Source organism: Erinaceus europaeus, chromosome 9 (genome assembly GCF_950295315.1).
Source record: "Erinaceus europaeus chromosome 9, mEriEur2.1, whole genome shotgun sequence".
Classification (NCBI taxonomy): Eukaryota; Metazoa; Chordata; class Mammalia; order Eulipotyphla; family Erinaceidae; genus Erinaceus; species Erinaceus europaeus.
In genome coordinates, this window is record NC_080170.1 from 24,348,007 (window position 1) to 24,369,567 (window position 21,561).

The window sequence follows — 21,561 nt, forward strand, 5'->3', positions numbered from 1 at the left end:
TTTAAGACCAGCCAGTGTAAGACTCCACAGTAATTTTAGTTTAGGTCCCTGATATCACAGAAGAAAGGAATGGAGGCAAGTTATGAATCTGGATTAAGCCTGTGGATATCAGAAAAATCTGTCTTTATTTTCCTGGTACCTGTCAGAGACAACAGGATTAATTTATAACTTTTTTCCAGTGAAAATTACAATATATTTAAAATTTAAAATATGATGAATTGACATGTATGTAGATTATAAATGATTGTCGTGATTGAGTTAGTTAGACCCACAATCACCTCACATATTAATTTACTTCGTGATGTGAGAACAAAAGGTCTGATCTCAGAACATTTCCCTGTATTGTGACATTATACAGACTTACCAGCAAAAACCAACGTGCCATTCACTAGATCCTCTGCCTTTAATTGTCTTACTACCAAAAGTTAGTACCTTGTCCCTATTGCTCCCCCAGTCACTAACAACTATTGAGCAAATAATGTAATCAAGAAGTTAATTTTGAAATTAAAAGACCTAAAAGATTTATCACAATGACAAATATGATAGCAGAATTCTTGCCTTTATAAAGTCACCGTGCATATGACATAAACAAATCTTCCAGAACTGCATAGATAAAGTTCAGACAGTAAAATGTAAACACACTTTGAACAGAGATAATTTATCAAGGGACTTTAAGTGGAATTAGGTTAAGATTTGCCTTCATAACTGCAATTCCTCTAAGAGAAGACAAGAGTGTATGTCACTTCTTGTTGGAAAGGGAAATTTTAAGCACAGGAAATAGTCACATTTCTGCTAGCTCAGCGAATGGGACTTGGCATATTAGAAATTTTAGCAAGATAACACTGGGCAAACATGCTTGGTGTATGTAGCAATGGGAGAAAATATGTACTACAAGCTACACTAGTTTATTATTTGGAACAAAACTAGATTCCCATTTTATGTGTGTGGCTGTGTGTGAACTCATCTTTGGAAAATGGCCACTGGTAATTCCTTTTGAGCAAACTCTTAGTTATTTTAAGATACACCTGAGACAGTTCTGTAATAAGCCTAAGATTCAGAAAGCTTTTTGTTCCATTATGTGATGATTTCAAGCTACACTGGTGCTTTCTAATAGGCACTGAAAGGACCCATTCTGAGTTCTGATTGAGTTTGGTTTTTAATATTGATACAAACTGAATTGTCTAAGGCCAGCTGCCTCCATACAAACTCAGTAGGGATAGAGAATAACTTGTCGTGTTTTCTTTTTTTAATTAGTAATTTAATAATGACTAACAAGATTGTAAGATAACAGGGGTACAATTCCATACAATTCCCAACACCAGAGTTCTGTATCCTATCCTATCCATTGCAAGTTTCTCTTTTCTTTAAGTTTCTCTTTTCTTTTTCTTTTTCTCTTTTCTTTCCTCTAGGAGTATGGACCAAAATTCTTTGTGGGGTATAGAAGGTGGAAAGCCTCGTTTCTGTAATTCTTCACTGAACATGGATGTCGGCAGGTCAACCCATACCCCCCAGCCTGTTTCTATCTTTTCCTAGTGGGGTAGGGTTCTGGAGAGGTGCAGTTCTATGACATATTGGTGAGGTCCTCTGCCAAGGGAAGTTAGGATGACATCATGGTAGCATCTGCAACTTGGTGGCTAAAAGGCAATACGATATAAAGCAAAAAAAATTGTTTAATAAACAGGAACTTAAAGGTAACAATAGAACAGATGAAACTAGGGTTTTCATGTGGAAAGAAGCTAGGAAGTCTGTTTTAGGTATGTTCCAAGGCTTTAGTAATTTTTGCCTGAGCCTGATAGCTAACATGCAGGTGGGTTAAAAGAATTGTCTGGGAGGATGGTGTCAGAGTTGAGAAAAGGCCTAGAATTTAAGTTTCAGTATAAAAATGTCTCCTTGGTCTAAAAAAGTTCAGATTCACTGTGAATCGTGAGATACCCCAGTCTGTTTGCTAAACTCTCATCAGACTTTTGCTTACATTTCATTTCAAGATTTTGTGAAAACAGATTCCATGATGGATGTGATTTCTTCTCATTGAAGAGACAGTGCCTTTCTGAAAGTCACTATAATCCAGCATTATAGAAGGCGTGAGGGAATAGTGACTGTTGGATAATACAGCTTTGGCGCCTAAGTGTTAAGCAACTCAGATGTGATACAATATATGTATGAGTGTTTTACAATTCTCCAGACTTCAGTGACTATTTACACTGGCAAAATAAATGCAAAATGGATAGATATGTTTGTACTTTATATTTTTGTTCATTCTTGCTTTATTCTTTGTTTACATAAATACCACAAGTATATCATATATAATGTGCTTCTGTAAATTAGAACATACTTTCCTTCTGGATGGACAAATATTATTTTTATTTACTTTTACTTAACTGCAAAGAGATAAATTGTGAGGTAGAGGAGAAGAGAAAAAGCGAGATGTTTGCAGTACTGTTTCATCACTGGTGAAGTTTCCCCTGCAGGCGAAGACCAAGGACTGAAACCCAGGTTCATGCACATGGTAACATGTATGCTCTACCAGATGAGCCACTGCTTGACTCCTGTTGTTATTATTTAATTTTAACTTGTTATTCTCTTTATTTATTGGATAGAGACAGCCAGAAATCCAGAGGGAAGAGGGTGATAGAGAGGGAGGGAGACAGAGAGAAACTTGCAACACTGCTTTACCACTCACAAAGCTTTCTCCCTGCAGGTAGAGACCAGAGTCCTTGTGTATTGGAACGTGTGCACTCAGCCAGGTGCACCACCTGCCCCCCTTATTGTTATTTACTTTTGGAAGAGAGAGAGAGAGAGAGAGAGAGAGAGAGAGAGAGAGAGAGAATGAATGTGTGTATGTGTGAAATGTTTTTGGTACTGAAGCTTCCTTCAATGAGTTAGAGATTGAGCTTAAAGCTGGGGTGCACACATGGAAAAGCAGCCCACTATCCAAGTGAGCTATTTATGAACTCCAAATTATTTTTGGAAGCATCTTTATCTGCACTCCTGCTTGATGTTCTCTGCCCCATCCTTCTCTAATTTTTGACACAACTCTCTCCCATGCTGTCTTTGTTTACGTGCTCCTCTCTGTTCTTTTTTTTTTAAAATTTATTTAAGAAAGGAGACATTAGCAAAATCATAGGATGGGGGGTTACAACTCCATACAATTTCTGCCACCCAATCTCCATATCCCATTCCCTTCCCAATAGCTTTCCCATTCTCTATCTCTCTGGGAGCATGGACCCAGGGTCGTTGTGGGTTGCAGAAGGTGGAAGGTCTGGCTTCTGTAATTGCTTCCACGCTGAACATGGGTGTTGACTGGTTGATCCGTACTCCCAGTCTGCCTCTCTCTTTCCCTAGTAGGGTGGGTCTCTGGGGAAGCAGAGCTCCAGGACGCATTGGTGGGGTCTTCAGTCCAGGGAAGCCTGGCTGGCATCCTGATGGCATCTAGAACCTGGTGGCTGAAAAGAGAGTTAACATACAAAGCCAAACAAATTGTTGAAGAATCATGGACCCAAAGGTTGGAATAGAGGAGATGAAGTGTTGGGGGGTACTCACTGCAAACTCTAGTGTACTACTGCTTTCAGGTATATATGTGCCCTGGTTTATGGATACGTGTGAACATATGCTCTATCTCCTGGAACCTGGTCTATATCTAGGTTTTGGGACTTTGTTAGGAAGTGAACCACCTGGGATGGAATTGGAGAATACTATGAAAGGAAAGGTCATCACCTTCATAGTGATGAAGCTGAAGGGTTATTGTTCCACACCTGAAGTCTCTGGACAGAGTCTGAAGTGAAGCATGCTGGAGTGGCACTCATTGCCTTGATTAGGTTGCAATCAGCGCATGCAATATTATTTGATAAGAAATGGGAGAAGCATACGGGATTGAGTCTGCAGTATTTTGTTTTACTAATGAGAAAACAGGCTCAACAAGTAACTTAACCAAGTGCCTATTATTGTGGGTAGTGGGGGGGGTGAACCATTAGCATTGTTTTACATCAAAGTTTAAGGCAGCCAATGCTATCTTTTAGGGAAAGTTCAGTGTCATTTGGTGGCTGTATCTTGAGATGGCATTAGTACTCACTGTCATTTACATACAGGCACAAACATGATGATCTCTTATGGCATTAAGTGAAAGTTTTGAAAAGACTAATGGGACTCATTCAAATGCAGTTTTAATAAACGTTTTTTGAGTGCTAAATGTAGCATGTGCTAATTGATTTAAGAGACAGCAAAACTACCCAGCCAAACAAGCCCTCTTAATCAAGCAAGCTTCACTCATGTAGCAGGCAGGGAGAGACAGGAAAGAGAAAGTTCCTTGGCCACAAATTTCAGTTCCTACAGATGCCCATTCCAGACCTGTTGCTCATATTTTTCTGAGATGCCAGATGATTAAAGAAAACCATACTGGTCTGTGGAAATTTCGTGAATCTGCAGAGGCTTTGAAGCTGTCATGACTGAGTCATGAAAGGCTAAGCCTTTTTCGTTTTGTTGACTGGAACACTATCCCTTAGAGTCAAGAGCCTCCAGATGAGAACTTTTGCAACCCTCCTTAAGGCGATCACGTGTTGAGGAAGTGAGACCACATGGAAAGAACACCTATAGAGGTACTCTGGTTGCAAAAGACTCATCATAGCTCAGAAGGCCGCCATGTTGGCAAAGAGGTAGAACAAAACTCTAGATGATTTCAGTTCACAGACATGTAGTGTCCTTACTTTGAATTCTTTAGACTTCTAGGCAGGAAACAGACCTAAGTCACCCCCTCAGGATTTCTGTTTGCTGCCCACAGAACATAATAAAATGTATGTCTCTCCATACTATTTAATTTGGGTTTGGTTTGTTTGGCTGCAGTGGTAACAGAAACATCATTGTCTAAGTGTAAGTTCACAGTTGCACGGGGCAAGGGAATACTACCAGAATGTGGGCACACATGTATGTTTGCTCTCACTTGTTTTATTTAGCATCTTTTGTAAAAGGAAGATAAAAGATACCTACCAAACACCTACAAATATTTTTCCCATGTGATTTCTAGCTGCAGATATACTGTGACTGTATTTACTCAAACAGAATAAATACATAAATAAAAATCTTTGCAAAGAAGGAACACAGTATGTTTCAAGATGAATGACCATGAAGACAGTTCCTAAGACATTCTTTCCACAGTGCTGTCTCAAACACTAGCAGATGAGAAAGTGCTGTTATTACCTTTATTATATATTATTTGATACCTGAGTTATATTTTATCCAGACAGGAAAAAATAGCTCTCTGTTTCTTCCCTCAGGGCATACAGTCTAAATCAGAAAGACTAAATAAATGTCTCTGACATTATACAGAGTGTTCTGTTTGATATTATATATATATATGAAAGTTTTCAAACAATCTGCTCACTACAATGTAAAGCTATCAAGTAAAATGTAAAGTGATGACACAACACTTCTCAGAGTTTTAAAGCTTTATTTCAACAATATAAGTGTCTATTTTCTATCCCTCATAAAAAGAGCCAATTGCATGCTCTATGATAGACAAATTATGAGAGGCCAAGTTCAGCGATGTGCAGAAAACAGTATAAATAAAAATTTAAAAGGGATCTGTCCTTGCAATTTGGATATATATATATATATATATATATATATATATATATATATATATATATGTAAAATAAAAACATAATAAAATCTACTAATTTAATCCAAGGGTGATTTGAATTAGTAATAAGTTTAAGTCACACACATTATGAAATGGAAATTTTGTTAATGATTTTGCAATGAAATAAAGTAACTTCTGCATTTATAAAGCTATTATAAGTTTTACTTTTTTTCTTTGCTAAATGGATAACATAACTTTCATCCTTCATAAGCTGTTCCCTCACTTTGCCTCACATTTGCTGAGAAATTTTGTTTGTTAAAAACTCAACAAACGTGAAGCAAATGACAAACACACACCAAATTTCTAGTCTGGGGTGTGGAGAATTCCAGTTGACACAAACATTTTATATAGTTTTCTATAGTTTAAATTTTGATTGGGAACTCATTAAAATATGTCGATAAGAATACAAATTTATGTAAGATCAATATTTATAATCAGATTTATAATACTAGAATTATAATTTATGGTACAGAAATTCTGAAGTCAAATTTATGAAATTCTTAAAGAATTCAAGATAGCAGAAATGTTTTAAATTACTGAGAACATAAAATTCTGTTTGGACAGTAATTCATAAATATCACTTAATGTACTTTATATATAATAGCTAAAAATAAAATGATTTTTTTCATCTATGAAAAAAATTAATGCTCCATATAGGTCACCACTAGAAACTTGATGATTTCACTGAAGTTACCTGAATTAATGAAATTTAAAAAACTTAAAAATATATTTTTGGGTGTGGGAGATAGATAATAGTTATGCAAATAGACTCTCATGACCAAGGCCTGAAGTCCCAGTTTCAATCCCCAGCACCACCATACACTACAGCTGAGTAGCTTTTGGTTAAAAAATAAATAAATGGATAAAAGTTATATATATATATATATATATATATATATATATATATATATATATATACAGAAAGAGAGAGAGAGAGATAAGAACACTACTCAGCTCTGGTTTATGGTTATGTGAGAGATTGAATTTAGGAGCTCAGAGCCTCAGGCAGGAGTCTTTTGCATAACCATTATGCTATCTCCCCAGGTCTAAAAACAAATTAAACAACCCTGGGTTGAGGATGAAGGTGAATTGTTGGTATGCTTCTAAAAACCCCTTCTGTTTCATTAGTTTAATCCCTCCTGATTAACACTATTCTATTTACATAACCACTTCATTCTATTTACATAACCGTTGTTAACAGGCACCACCCTCCCTCCAGAGCATTGGTGGTTCTTGCCTGCTCCGCCCCCTCTCCTTGTCACACCCTGATTTTCACCAGTCACTTTTCTCTCCACCCTCTCTGCTTCGCATCCTGTTCCCACCCTACTGGGCTAGTATATTTATAAGGACAAGATTGTTTGTAGTTTTTAGTTTAGCTTAGCTTGGTATAGATTGCGCTGCGTCCTGCATGAATAAAGAGATACTGCGTACAACCCATCCATGAGTCCCGGGTTGTCTGTTACCCGCCCGTGAAGCCAGCCTGGCAAAAACAACATATGGCGCCTACAACGTGGGACCGGACCTGCGCAACTCCCAGATAAGTGAAGACTTTGCCTACCTATGCACTATGGTCTTCTCTTCTACTTATGAAGAGGTTTGCCAAAGCCTCTACTGTTTCATCATGAGACAGTTACTCTGTCTCTGGAACATTTTGCTCTGGGCCACACTTTGTTTCCCTGACCGGGAACTTTGGTTTCTTGTGACCCTAATCATAGAGCTTGGGAGATGCACTGAGATTTCTCCTTGGACTTTCTGGATTCCCTCTCCCATGTTTCCTGAGGAAAAGGACTACATTTTGCTCCGGGCCACAATTTGGTTCTTTATGACCGTGATCGTAGACCTTGGGATATGCATAGGGATTTCCACTGGGACTTTCTGGACTTCTTCTCACATGTTTCCCATGCAGAAGGACTACTCTAATTTGAGGAGCGTTCTCCAGTACCCTGGCAGTCCCCAAGAATGGAGACACGTGGTTAGTTCTACTCTCCTGATTGGATTCTTTCTTCGATGGGAAGATGCTTTTAAAAGTAGATGCCTGAAGCAATACAGCAGGAACAGTCAGAAGCACCCCAAATGGAATTTTGAGGATCTTTTTGGACTAGGACGCCCTCCAGGGACTCTTGGTGCTACATGGTGAGATCTGTTTCATAAGAGAGTGATTTGAATGACTGAATTTTGTATGACATTGACTTAAAAAAAAAAATTCTGTACACAGCCATGATTTCTAGAGACATCCAGAAACAATCCAAAAAATTGTTTCTTCCCTCCTTTTATTTCTTTTTTTACGTCTTGGCATAAATCTGAAATGTTTAATCCTGAAACGGTATGAGTTATGGGCGGGGCAGATAGTGCAATGATTATGTTAATTATTCTCATGCCTGAGGCTTCTAACTGTGGTTCTTCTGTTTACCTTTCCACATTTTATTGAGTTCAAGCTGTTTAAACAACCTTATAATCATACTAGAAAGGACTTCTAATTATAATGGAGTTATCAATTATAGTAAACTTCTAATCTGCTACAAGTTTTGTTTGACAAGTAAGTGAATTTCAGCTGTCAAAGTCTTCACATGAAAAAGCATCTACTCAAATGGAATTCCTGGAAATCCATTTGGATCCTGTTCTCTGACATTGCCCACAAGATGAAATGACTACAACACACCCCCAGAAGCCAATGATGTGACCTGGCACGACCTGAAGAAACAGATTCACAGATTCCAAAGATCACTCTCTACAGAAAAGCAGAATTCTGGTGGCTGACATTCCCCATCAAGACAGACATGCAGTGTTTCATCCATTGGCATTTTCTTCCATGGTCATCTACTTTGGACTGACACCTCCATCGGACTTACTGGTACACGCTGCTGTGTTTCTCAAAGACTAACTTCAGCCAATTGCCTTGAGACTTTATAGACCATGTCCCCTCGCCTGCAGGCTCTGTCCCCTGAGTAAGAAAACTCCTCCTCTTTATTAGGTTATGCCCACAGAGGCAGGAAACGCCCTTTGAGGTAGGAGATGCCCCCAGAGGCATGAAGCGCTCCCAGAGGCAAGAAATGCTCTTTCTCTTGCTAGACCTTGCCCTTTGAGGCAAGAAACGTTCCCTTTGGCATCACACTGGTTATTGCTGCTCACCTATTTTGTTTTCCATGTCTTATGCCAGTTCTTTTGAAAACACCTGTATGATATAGGTTTCTGTTCACCCCACAATCCTGATACTATGGCCATTAGTTAAAAAAGAAAGGGGGAATTGTTGGTATGCTTCTAAAAACCCCTTCTGTTTCATTAGTTTAATCCCCCCTGATTAACACTATTCTATTTACATAACCACTTCATTCTATTTACATAACCACTGTTAACAAGTACCACCCTCCCTCCAGGGCATTGGTGGTTCTTGCCTCCTCCGCCCCCTCTCCTTGTCACACCCTGATTTTCACCAGTCACTTTTCTCTCCACCCTCTCTGCGTCGCATCCTATTCCCACCCTACTGGGCTAGTATATTTATAAGGACAAGATTGTAGTTTTTAGTTTAGCTTAGCTTGGTATAGATTGCACTGCGTCCTGCATGAATAAAGAGATACTGTGTACAACCCAGCCATGAGTCCCGAGTTGTCTGTTACCCACCCGTGAAGCCAGACCGGCGAAAACAACAGTGAATATTTGGCTTCATGGGGCTGGGAAGTGGGAGAGTGGGGGGGGGATGTGGAATGGAACATAGTCTTTCGGTGGTGGGAATGGTGTTTATGTACACTTCATTAATTTTTTAGTGATATAAATCACTGTTTAATTAATATGAGAGAGGAAAAATTGATTGAATGTCTCAAACTTTTTAATGCACAGACCATAGGCTGAGTCTTTGATATGTTGATTCTCTTAAAGGCTTAGACCAGGGAGAATAGAAGCAACCAGTGGCATAGCTACATACAAATAATGTGAAAGGACATAAACTATGGTGATGTTGTATATGATACAGCAAATCTTAACAAAGGGATATTTCAAAGTTAACCTAATTGCCAAATCATGTGATTATAGCAATGACTATCTATTTCCTTCTTAAACCCTAAGACACCAGGAACCTCCTGCTTCCTCTATAGAGCCTATATCTCCTCCAGTCCTGGAACCTCTAGGGTGTGGCTCACTTTCCTGCATGCTTCTCTCACTTCATACCAAATAATACTGCATCTGTCAATCTCAACCTAATCAATGCAACCAGTACCACCTCAATATGCTTCACTTCAGACTGTGTCCAGAGACATCAGGCATGGAATGTTAACCCTTCAGCCTCATTACCATGGTGAGACCTTTCCTTTCATAGGATTCTCCAGTTCCATTCCAGGTGGTTCACATCCTAACAAAGTCCCAAAACCTAGATATATACCAGGTCCCTTGAGACAGAGCATATGTTCACATGTATCCATAAGTTAGGGCAAAATATATACCTGAAAGCAAAAGTACACAATAGTCTGCAGTGAGTCAGTATGAAGTTCATAATGAAATTGTGTCTACTAGACTTCCTGAATCTTTGATGATCTACCCATCCTCTAAAGATCCTAATCTTTAGACACACACCCCCCCATCTAATTTACAAGTTTTTTTTTTCCTCAAAGAACTGCTTAAGGGTTTAGTTTCTATTAAAGTTACTAATAAGTACAGGGAAGGGGGCAAAGAGCTAAACAGAGCTCAATGCTTAATGGTATGTGTGTGGGCTGGGTAGATAATGGTTATGCAAAAGGCCTGAGGGCCTGAGCCTCCCAAGTTCCAGGCTCATTTCCTTTTAATACCATAAACCAGAGCTGAGCTGTGCAACTTAATGCTTAGGGAAAAAGGTCTTTTTTTTTTGTATCTACAAAAATGAAACAACTTAGTTTCCTTTGGGTGCATGGGGATCAAGTAGTTTATTTGGCTTCTGTTATCGTGTTGCCTTGTAACTCCCCCAGGACTCACCCCTCCATCCCATGATCCCTGGGTGGGATACATTCTGTTTTTGTTTGTTTGCTTGCTTGCTTTTTGTTTTGTTTTGTTTTGTTTTTGCCTGAAGTCAACTGTGCAATAGCTAAGGAACTTTTATGGGTGATTCTGGGCTTCCTTGCTGCTGACCATGTCTGAATATCACCCTGGATGTTCCTAAAAGTGCAAGAACTTTTCAGGTTCTGCCTTGGATCTTGCCTCATGCCAATCTTCAACATTATTTAAAAGTAATGTTGTTAGGGGGTCAGGGGGGTGGCACACTGGGTTAATCACACATAATATGAAACCCAAGAACCTGTGTAAGGGTCCAGGTTTGAAACCTGGCTCCCCACCTGCAAGGGTGGGGTGCTCATCTCATAAGTGGTGAAGCAGGTCTGTAGGTATCTGTCTCTCTCCTTATCTCCCCCCTCCTCTCTCAATTTATCTCTATCCATATATATATATATATATATATATATATCTTCTCCTTCACATTTTATTCTCTTTTCTCTGCATAACTAAAGATCTGTTCTTCTTTGCACTAAAGCTGTTTCTTTTTCTCCCTCTCAACATTCTTTTATGCCATAGAATATTGGATATAAGCTTCTGTTAGATCTATTAACATCATACCTACAGAGATTGAGTCCTGATGGCCATGGGGGTGGGGGGATGGGGTTACCTTTTATGCTGGTTGGTGGTGTTAGTAGAGCATTGGTGTTATCTCCAAAAATTAAAACATTTACAATAGATTGAAGATCAAGTGACAGTCTTGGAGCAGAAAAACCAGATGTGAGATGATCACAGTAACCCCGACTCTGCTATCATGATGGTCTTCTGTATTATTTAAAATAAAAATGCCCAGTGAATGAATATTGAAAGTGGATGTGTTACTGTTTACTGACTTTTCTTTTTCACTCATATATTTTTAAAATAATTTATTTATTTATTCATGAGAAAGATAGGATGAGAGAAAGAACCAGACATCACTTTGGTACATGTGCTGCTGGGGATTGAACTAAAGACCTCATGGTTGAGAATCCAATGCTTTATCCTCCCTGACCATGTGTTTTTTTTTTTTTAATTAGGGAAATTCATCAGACTCTAGCTTAATTTTTGAAATCTTCATTGACTTTATTTCTAGTCTTAGTGTTTATGACTTCCTTAATGGTCTTTCACATTTTCTGCTACTATATCATGATATTCAATGTATTTAAATAAGACATATCAATTTAAACAGGACACTGAAAGCTGTTAACAATTAGTTAATCTTCACATTATCCACCTCTCTTTGTATTATTGGTTGTAGAAAAAGTCATCACACATTTTTGCCTAGAAAAACATGAAAAGATATGCCATGATTTTTCTGAAAGCTTAGTCCTTCTTTATTCAATAATTAAATACCAAAATTGTCCTAAATGGCTTCTGGTAAGTTTCCCTTTTCCTGTACATTTAGTTTGGAATAGAGATGTGTTTTCATATTATTTATGTCATGTTTTTCTTTTTTAGTTTGCATTTCCTTTGACTCATTTTTGCTTCCTCCATAACCTTTTGCTCATTCATGCATCCTTTTTTTTTTTTTCTTTTTAGAGTACTGCTCAGCTCTAGCTTATAGTGGTGCAGATGATTTAACCTGGGACTTTGGAGCCTCAGGCATGAGAGTCTGTTTGCACAACCACTATGCTATCTGCCCCACCCCCCCCCCACTCTCTATTTTTATAGATGGGGCCATCTAAGTCTCTATTCTTATTCCTGAGTGTAACTAATCATTACTGTTGGGCTGTTGGAACATCTTGATGCATTTCTGCATAGAAAAATACATCAGTGACTTTTCAGACAGTCCAGTGTTTCCATTTGCCTTCAGTGTATCTTTATCAGTTCTCCACACTAGCATATATATAGTCATTATTTTTATGTTTTGATTTTGCTTTTGTAATTCCTACACTAGCTTAGATATCAAGTGCCACAATCATATCTTGTTAACACCTTTATAAATATCCACAAGTAGGTTTTTATGTCTTTCTCAGTGTATTTGTCTAGCAACACCAAATATTAATGACTGCTACCCTGCTGAAGCAGTGACCTTTCAAATTGTCAGTGACAAATAACTTTCAATGAACTTTGTGCGCCACTGTTTATTTGGACTGTGAATTCTAGTTCAGTCATGAGAAATGTTTATTTTCCCATCCATGTGTGTATGTAGTGATGCTAAAAAACTGATTTTTTTTAAACTAAAGACCTGCATTACTAAATGGAGAAAAAAGGAGATTGAAGAGTTGTATATTATTATTATAAAACTTCTGATTGGATGAGTCCATCTAATTTAATGAACCAAAATTAAGAACCTACAGATAATTGATTTTTTTATTTTTAAGATTTATTTTTTAATTTTTATTTATAAAAAGGAAACACTGACAAAAACCATAGGATAAGAGGGGTAAAACTCCACACAGTTCTCACCACCAGAACTCTGTATCCCACCCCCTCCTCTGATAGCTTTTCTATTCTTTATCCCTCTGGGAGTATGGACCCAGGGCCATTATAGGGTATAGAAGGTGGAAGGTCTGACTTCTTTAATTGCTTCCCGGCTGAACATGGGCGTTGACAGGTTGATCCATACTCCCAGCCTGCCTCTCTCTTTCCCTAATGGGGTGGGGTAGAGGGCTCAAGGACATATTGGTGGGGTTGTCTGCCCAGGGAAGTCTGGTTGGCATCATGCTAGCTAGCATCTGGAACCTGGTGGCTGAAAAAAAAAAAAAAGTTAACATAAAGAGCCAAAAAAATTGACTAATCATGAACCTAAAGGCTGGAAAAGTTCAGATGATGAGTTGGGGACTCTCCATTTTGTAGATAGTTAGTAGTCTATTTTAGTTATATTCCAAAGAGCCCATGACTATACTAGTTTTCTTTTTCCTGAGCCTGGAATCTGATATGCAGGTGGATCCAAGTTATCTGGGGAGAAGATGTCATGGCTGGAAAAAGAACCAGAAAGCTGGATCAGGGAAGAGAGTAGCTCCCAGATATGGGAAAGGGGTATAAATATTGCTGACTGTAAACCCCATCGATTTGATCTGATCTGGGGCCCATATTCAGCTTAGGAGTCTATGTGACCTCTACCTCTCTGCAGACCTGAGTTCCCATTCTGTGGTCATGAGCAGGAACATTCCAAGCTGTCCCAATTTCAGGACCTATCTTACTCAGGTGAAACATAGAGTATGTTGCCATGCTTCCCTTTGGGGGATGAAACATTCTCTATTGTTGTTGATCCAAGTTGAAGGCAAGGTCCTATGGGGCTTACATAGGGGTCTATTTTGTTTTTCTTGATAGAGATGACTGGTAACAATGGAGAGAGGGGTTTATTTGAGATCTAGGCCCATCATGTCTGTTTGGGAATCTCAGGACTCCCAGACTAGGGCCCCAGCTGATGGAGTGGCCTGATAGTGACTAAAGAGTCATCATTAAAGTATGCCAGTCTCTTGCCCTTGTTCAGCTTTTGCAGTCCTTGCTTTGATAAGGTTAGCTTTGGAGTGACTGAGAGAATTGTAATAGGAAGTTGGTGAGGAGGTTATCTAAGTCTAAATAGACACAATTTTATTATGAACTTCATACTGTCTCACTGCAGACTATTGTGTACTTTTGTTTTCAGGTATATATTTTGCCCGAATTTATGGATATGTGAACATATGCTTTATATCATGAGATCTGGTCTATATCTAGGTTTTGGGACTTTGTTAGGAAGTGAACCATCTGGAATGGAATTAGAGAATACCATGAAAGGGAAGGTCTCACCTGAGTAATGAGGCTGAAGGGTTGACATTCCATGCTGATCTCTGGACACTGTCTGAAGTGAAGCATCTTGAGGTGGTACTGGTCATGTTGATTATGTTGGGACTGCCAGATACAATATTATTTGGTATGAAGTGAGAGAAGCATGCAGGAAAGTGAGCCCCACCCTAGTGTTTCCAGGACTGGAGGAGATATAGGCTCTAAAGAGGAAGCAGGAGGTTCCTGCTGTCTTAGAGTTTAAGAAGGCAATAGACAATTATTGATGTAATCAATTTATTTGGGTATACTTATATTCATAGCAGCACAATTTGTAATAGCTAAAACCTGGCAGCAACCCAGATATGCAACAACAGATGAGTGGCTGAGCAAGTTGTATATATACACAATTAAATACTACTCAGCTATTAAAAATAGTGAATTCACCTTCTTCATTCCATCTTGGATGGAGCTTGAAGGAATCATGTTAAGTAAGATAAGTCAGAAACAAAAGGATGAATATGGGATGATCTTACTCACAGACAGAAGATGAAAAACAAGATCAAAAGGGAAAATAGTAAGCAGAACTTGGACTGAACTGGAGTTGGTATATTGCAACAAAGTAAAAGATCTTGAGGTAGGTGGGGGTTGGGGGGATTCCAGTCCTGGAACATGATAGCAGAGGAGGACTTGGGGCGGGGGGGGGGGGGGGTTGAATTGTTAGGAAAACTAGGAAATATTATGCACGTTCAAATTATTGCATTTTACTGTTGATGGTAAACCATTAATCCCCCAATAAAGAAAATTTTTAAATAATAGGGCTGGTTGGAGGCCAGGCAGTGCACAGGTTATGGGTCCACTACTTGTTTGTGCAATGCCTTTTTAAGAGTGGTGGGGTGATGGGATAGTATTGCACTATCTCTCTTCTTTATATTTCTCCCTTTCTGTTCCTTTGTTCTTCTCTATATCTCTGTCTTTATCTCATCCTCTATCTACTGAAAAATTGGCTGCTGGGAGCATAAGAGTTTTGCAGGCATTCTGTCACAGCCATATCCCTGGTGACCAAAAAAGCAAAGGATAAGACTGATTTCAGGCACCTAAAATGGATATCAGCAATCACAGCAGCTGAAGTGAAGCAAAATTCCATCATAGAATGTTCTCCATGATTATACAGAGACTCCAGGAAGAACTCTATCAGGAATGGTAATATTTAGTGAGGGAAATGAAAGACAAAAATTGACAGAAGACCAGCAGGCTAACAGAGCTAATCCCTCAGGATGGCAAAGCTCTTTCTTTCTTTCTTTCTTTCTTTCTTTCTTTCTTTCTTTCTTTCTTTCTATCTTTCTTTCTGATCATCTACATTTACAAGTCAATACTCTTGTTTACTTACTTGCTTGTGTTCCATTGTTGCTTAAGAAAACCTTGTTTCAGATAAAATGTGTTTGTCTTCCACTTGGAAGAAGCTTATGATTATTTTAAAAAAATCAAATTCTATAATACCTGTCTTAAGGAACTGGAGGAAGGGGCCTCAATTGCAAATGCTTTTGTGAACTCCAAAATATTTAAGAAAAAATTATTAAAATATTTGTTGTAGAAGTCAAACAATTTGAAACCCGTTGGTTTAATATTGGTTACATATTTTTTTCCAGTCCAAATACAACATATCATGGTCCAGTTGTATTCTGGCTCCCATGCTGCTGAATAAATCAACAGTCAAATTTCAATAAAGTGGCTGAATGATATTAGGCAAGAGTTTTTTTTTCCCTTAAAATAGTCTCTATCAATATGTTTGGGAGTGAGAGGAGAGGGGTTTTGTGAAGAGGGGTGAACAATGGTGAGTCTACCAAAAACATTGGTCAATCTACCAAAAATGGAACCACTATTTTATGTTTCAAACCAGGTGTTCCTACTTCAGTATCCTTCACACTTATGGCTCTATCACTCAGTTCAGAATGTCTTTGATTCATACTTTGATATCATTCATGATATACACTAGAAGCTGTCACCGTATCTCAAAAATGTTTATTTCTCCCATTGTCCTTTTCTCTTGCTCATGATATTAAACTACTGACAAGTATTTTATGAGGACTTTTCATGTGTTTGGCATCATGGAGGACACTGGAGATGCAAGATCTGAAGACCAAATTAGCTTTCACTCACCTGAGTAAAAAAGTAGTTTAATCTTTCTCACTTCCAAACAGTCCTTCTCATCGTTACCATGGAGACTGCACGGAAATCTGGATACATGATTATCTGCCTTGAAATTGGTTCATCATTATCTAGCAGATAGAAGATAATCTTTATACAAGATTCTATAAAACCAGGCTCCTGCTCAGCCTTTCTCATCTTATCCTTGTCTCACAGTTTATCTTCCAGCCATACTGCAATAGCTTCATCCTTGCCTTTTTACAATGCTGCCCATATGTTTGCAATATCCAGTCTTTACACCTTCATTTGCAACTCCAATCATGCTGCCACAGATCTAGTGTGTGATTGAGGAATAAAAGAAATGACTAAGGACTATCTCACTTTTTAAATTTAAATAGAAAGCTCACAACGTCTCATCAAAAGTATACATTATCTATAGGTTTCTGGGTGGGTATTTGTTTAATTTTTGCTTGATAATTGTTAAACATGATGTATAGATACTAAACTTTACTATTACATTTTTTTCTGAGTTTATTGAAATGATCATTTTCCATTTTAAAATCTTGTAATGAATTCTATTACTCATTTTTTAAAATAAAATCATCCTTTTGCTCATAAGATGAATGTCATTATGTGATGGTGTATTATTTTCTTTATCCTTGGATAGGTTTAGTCTGCTAATGTTGGCTTTGGCGTCCTTATATAATTCTTAGCAAGATCATTCTTTTCCTTGTCATCCCATGGTTATGTAGATTGGTATTAAGATTAGGTTCACATTGTAAAAAATGATTTAAGGGAATTTTGCTATATTTTGATTAACTAGAATTAATTCATAGAATTAGGACTATTTAGACCACCAGTATTTGATGATTAGTAAACTCACCTGTAAATGTATCCAGATTTAGGGTTTTCTTTTTGGGAAGAAGTTTTTATTTTTTTAGTGATTTAATAATGATCAACAAGATTGTGGGAAAGAGGGGTACAATTCCATATAATTTCCATCACCAGAGTTCCACCACAACCCATCCCCTCCATTGGAGGTTTTCCTATTCTTTATGTCTCTGGGAATAAGAACCAAAGTCCTTATGGGCTGAAGAAGGTGGGAGGTTTAGTTTCTGTAACTGCTTCTTTGCTGGACATGGGCATTGACAGGTAGATTCATAACCCCAGCATGTATCTACCTGTCCCTAGTGGAGAGGGCTCTGGGGAGGTTAGGTTCAAGAATACATTGGTGAGGTCATCTGCCCAGGGAAGTCAGGATGGTGTCATAGTAGCATCTGCAGCTTGGTGGCTGAAAAACATTAAAATGTAAAGCAAAAAAAGTTATTTAGTAATCAGAAAACTAAAAGTAAGAATATAGCAGATGAGATTTAGGGTCTTCATGTTGGAAGAAGTTAGGAAATCTACTTTAGATATATACCAAGGGGCCCGTCACTTTACTAATTTTTGTCTGAGCCTGATAGCTGCTGGGCTAGCTTCACCGGAGAGAGAGACGAGGAACTCGTGGTGTCATGGTAATACAATTCTTTATTGATGCAGATGCCCCAGAGTCAGGTGTGAGCACAGCGGGTTTAGGCCACGTGGAGCTAACAAAATGGCCACCTCCCGCTATGCACACCAGCCCTTCTCCAGGTCTTCTCCAGGTCAGGACGTGGAAGAGAAAGAGAACAAAACCAGGAACAGCAGTGGGCTTTATAGGGTAAAAACGGAAGTGGGGAGTGGGATTGTCTAGGAAAGGGAGTGGAGAAAACAAGACACTCTGGGAAGGTAGAAAGCTTCCATAGCAGCTGTTAAGAAGGTAGAAAGCTTCCATAGCACTGTTCTAACCAGTGGGATTAACCAATACCCTGCAGGCAGGGCAGGTCTCAGGCAAGACAATGATTATGTAAATAGGCCATAGTATCTAGCAATGCAGGGGAGCTGGCTTAATGCCCAACAGATAGCTAACATGCAGATGGGCTAAAAGTATTGTCTTGGAAGATGGTGTCAGATTGGGAATAGGATTAGAAAGCTGGAAGAGCTTTTTAATCATTGCTTTTCTGTTTAAACCCTTTCAGTTGCAGATCACCCTTCTCAGCACTTTACAGTAATAGTTTTGCTCTCATATCTTGAGAAATAGTTTTTCTCCCTGGTTTTCTTACTTTACTATAGATATACCCTGACTTTAGCAGCAATCATTTTCTACTTTTATGAGTATTCTGGACATTTTGTTGATTGAAAGTTTTTGGGTGATTTAGTCTAGTATGTGCCATAAATAGATGTTATCATCTTTTCATCCTTTTTCCCCTTTCTACTTTCTCCTGCTCCTCCATCTATCAGCTATTCAAGTGAGCTATCTTGTCTGCCTTCCATCTCATCCTCCTTTTCTTTCTTCTCTTCCTGCTCCTTCACTTCCTCCTCTCCTCTCTTCTCCTCCTCCTCTTTCTCTCTCTCTCTCTTTTTAATAATCACAATGTGGTTCTCTAAATAGACTAGAGATGATTTGAAGGTGTGGAAGTGTATAGAATATTTTTAAAAAGTGTATAGAATGTATGAGTAGATCTAGACTTCTGATCGTCTGTTTAGCCAAAATAATTAATAGGGATGTTATTACAGGGGGTTGGACAATGGTACACCTTATTAAATGCACATAATATGAAGTGCAAGGACCCTCACAAGGATCTCGGTTTGAGCCCCCTCTCTCCCCCTGCAGGATCTGTAGGTGTCTGTCTTTTTTTTTTTTTTTTCTCCCTCCCTCCTTCCCTTCCTTCCTTCATTCCTTTCTTTCTAACTTAACTTTCTGGGTTCTTTATTTTTTTATTAGTGATTTAATAATGATCAGCAATGTTGAGGGATAAGAGTGGTGCAATTCCATACAACTCTCACCACCAGAGTTCCATATCCCATATGCCCTCCATTAGGAGATTCACTATTCTTTATCCCTCTGGGAGTAAGGACCAAAGTCTTTATGGGGTGCAGAAGGTGGACAGTCTGGCTTCTGTAATTGCTTCTCCACTGGACATGGATGTTGGCAGGTTTCTATCTTTCCCTAGTAAGGTAAGGCTCTGGGGAGGTTAGGTTCCAGGACTCATGGGTGAGGTCATCTGCCTAGGGAAGTCAGGATTGTATCATGGTAGCATCTGCAACTTGGTGGTTGAAAAATATTAAAATATAAAAGAGAACAAGTTATTTAGTAATCAGAAAACTAAAGGAAAGAATATAGCAGATGATATTTAGGGTTTTCATGTAGGAAGGAGGTAGGAAGTCTATTTTAGATGTATACTAAGGGGCCCATGAATTTATTAATTTTTGCCCGAGTCCCACAGATGATATGCAGGTGGGCTAAAAGTATTGTCTAGGAAGATGGTGTCAGAGCTGAGAATAAGACTAGTATCTATTTATCTCTCTTCCTTTCTATTTCCACCTCCTCTCTTAGTTTCTCTCTGTCCTATCCAGCAAAATGAAAAAAATGGCCGCCCAGAGCAGTGGATTTGTAGTACTGGCACTGAGTCCTAACTATAACCTGAGAAGCAGGAAGAGAGAGAGAGAGAGAGAGAGAGAGAGAGAGAGAGAAAACATTAAAAAAACTGTCCTTGACCAGAAAGTCATGTATCACCAAGTGTAACTCTGTGACTTAGAATGGTATTTGTAGTTTCTGATGCAAATTTTGCTGAATCTGTGCTTGAATTAGTCCACACCAAAACTTAACCTGTGTTGTACTAAGGCAATAAGGATATAAAATAATGAATGTTTTTTATCCCTATACTGAAGTGAGAGATAGTTCAAGCAGATAATTGAAATTTAAAATAGCTTTTCTAAAGCAAACTTTAGTTTTTCTCTTTCTCCTACCCTCCCCCCATACACACACACACACACACACACACACACACACACACAGCACTGCTCACTTCTGGCTATTGCTGGTACCAAATTTGAAATCTAGGATGTCTCCAGTGTAAGTCCTATGTGCTACTACCATGTAATCTCCCCCCACTCTCAAATTTTAGTCCTAAAACAACAACAATACAGGAGATATCACTGCCATTGTGAATCAGAACTCAGGGTTGAGGTATCTAAGCGGACTTCAAAGCTTACAACATTATTTCCTTCATTAGTTCATTTCAGATTTCAGAACCATGTAGCCATTTTCATTGATGTAACTGAAATAATGAATGACAGATAACTGCCAGCTAGACCCATTGATTTATTTTTTTATTATCTTTATTTATTTATTGGATAGAGACAGCTGGAAATCAAAAGGGAAGGGTGGGATAGAGAGAAAGAGACAGAAAGACACCTGCAGCACTGCTTCACCACTTATGAAACTTTACCCCTGCAGATGGGGGCTGGGGACTCGAACCTGGGTCCTTGCACATTGTAATTTGTGCACTCAACTAGGTGTGTCATCACCCAGCCCCAATTTATTCTTTAACTCACATACTTTAATGTGGTATTTTATTTTAAATCATTAAAAATTTATCAAGGGGCCAGAAAAATAATGTTCTAGGTAGGATGTCTGCCCAGTGAGCCTGTGATCCAGTTTTGAGTCCCAATACCACATGGGCCATCTCTGACATGGTATCTCCTCTCTGAATCAAAAAAGCAGCCTGTAAGTGATGAAACCTTGCATTCCATAGACACCAGCTCATCAAAACAAGTCAATATATGAAGACAAGCTGAAACTTCTTTGGACAGGCAGGAAATCAATCAATATCTGTAGAGTTTGATCATCCAAAGACATACATGTGTCAAAATAATTATTTTGATGTAACCAAAGAGGTATGTATCAGAGCACATTTTAGAGAAACTGTGCTAAAGTTAAGGGTGGAAATTCTCAAAGGGAGCATTTTGTGAACATTTAAATGTAATTTCTTCTTCTATGCTTGATATTAAAAATGTAAACATTTTGGAAAAGCAAATGTAGTTTTTTTCCTACTTTTGTGTTTATTTCAGTGATAATTTACTTATTGCAAGTCATTTATGGAAGAAAATATACTGAAATTATTATAGATACCCAAAATGGAACAAGAAGCGAGTGTAGCAGCAAGAAAAATGTTTTTTTTTTCAAAATCATTGAGCATAAATGCAATTTAAACAAAAAC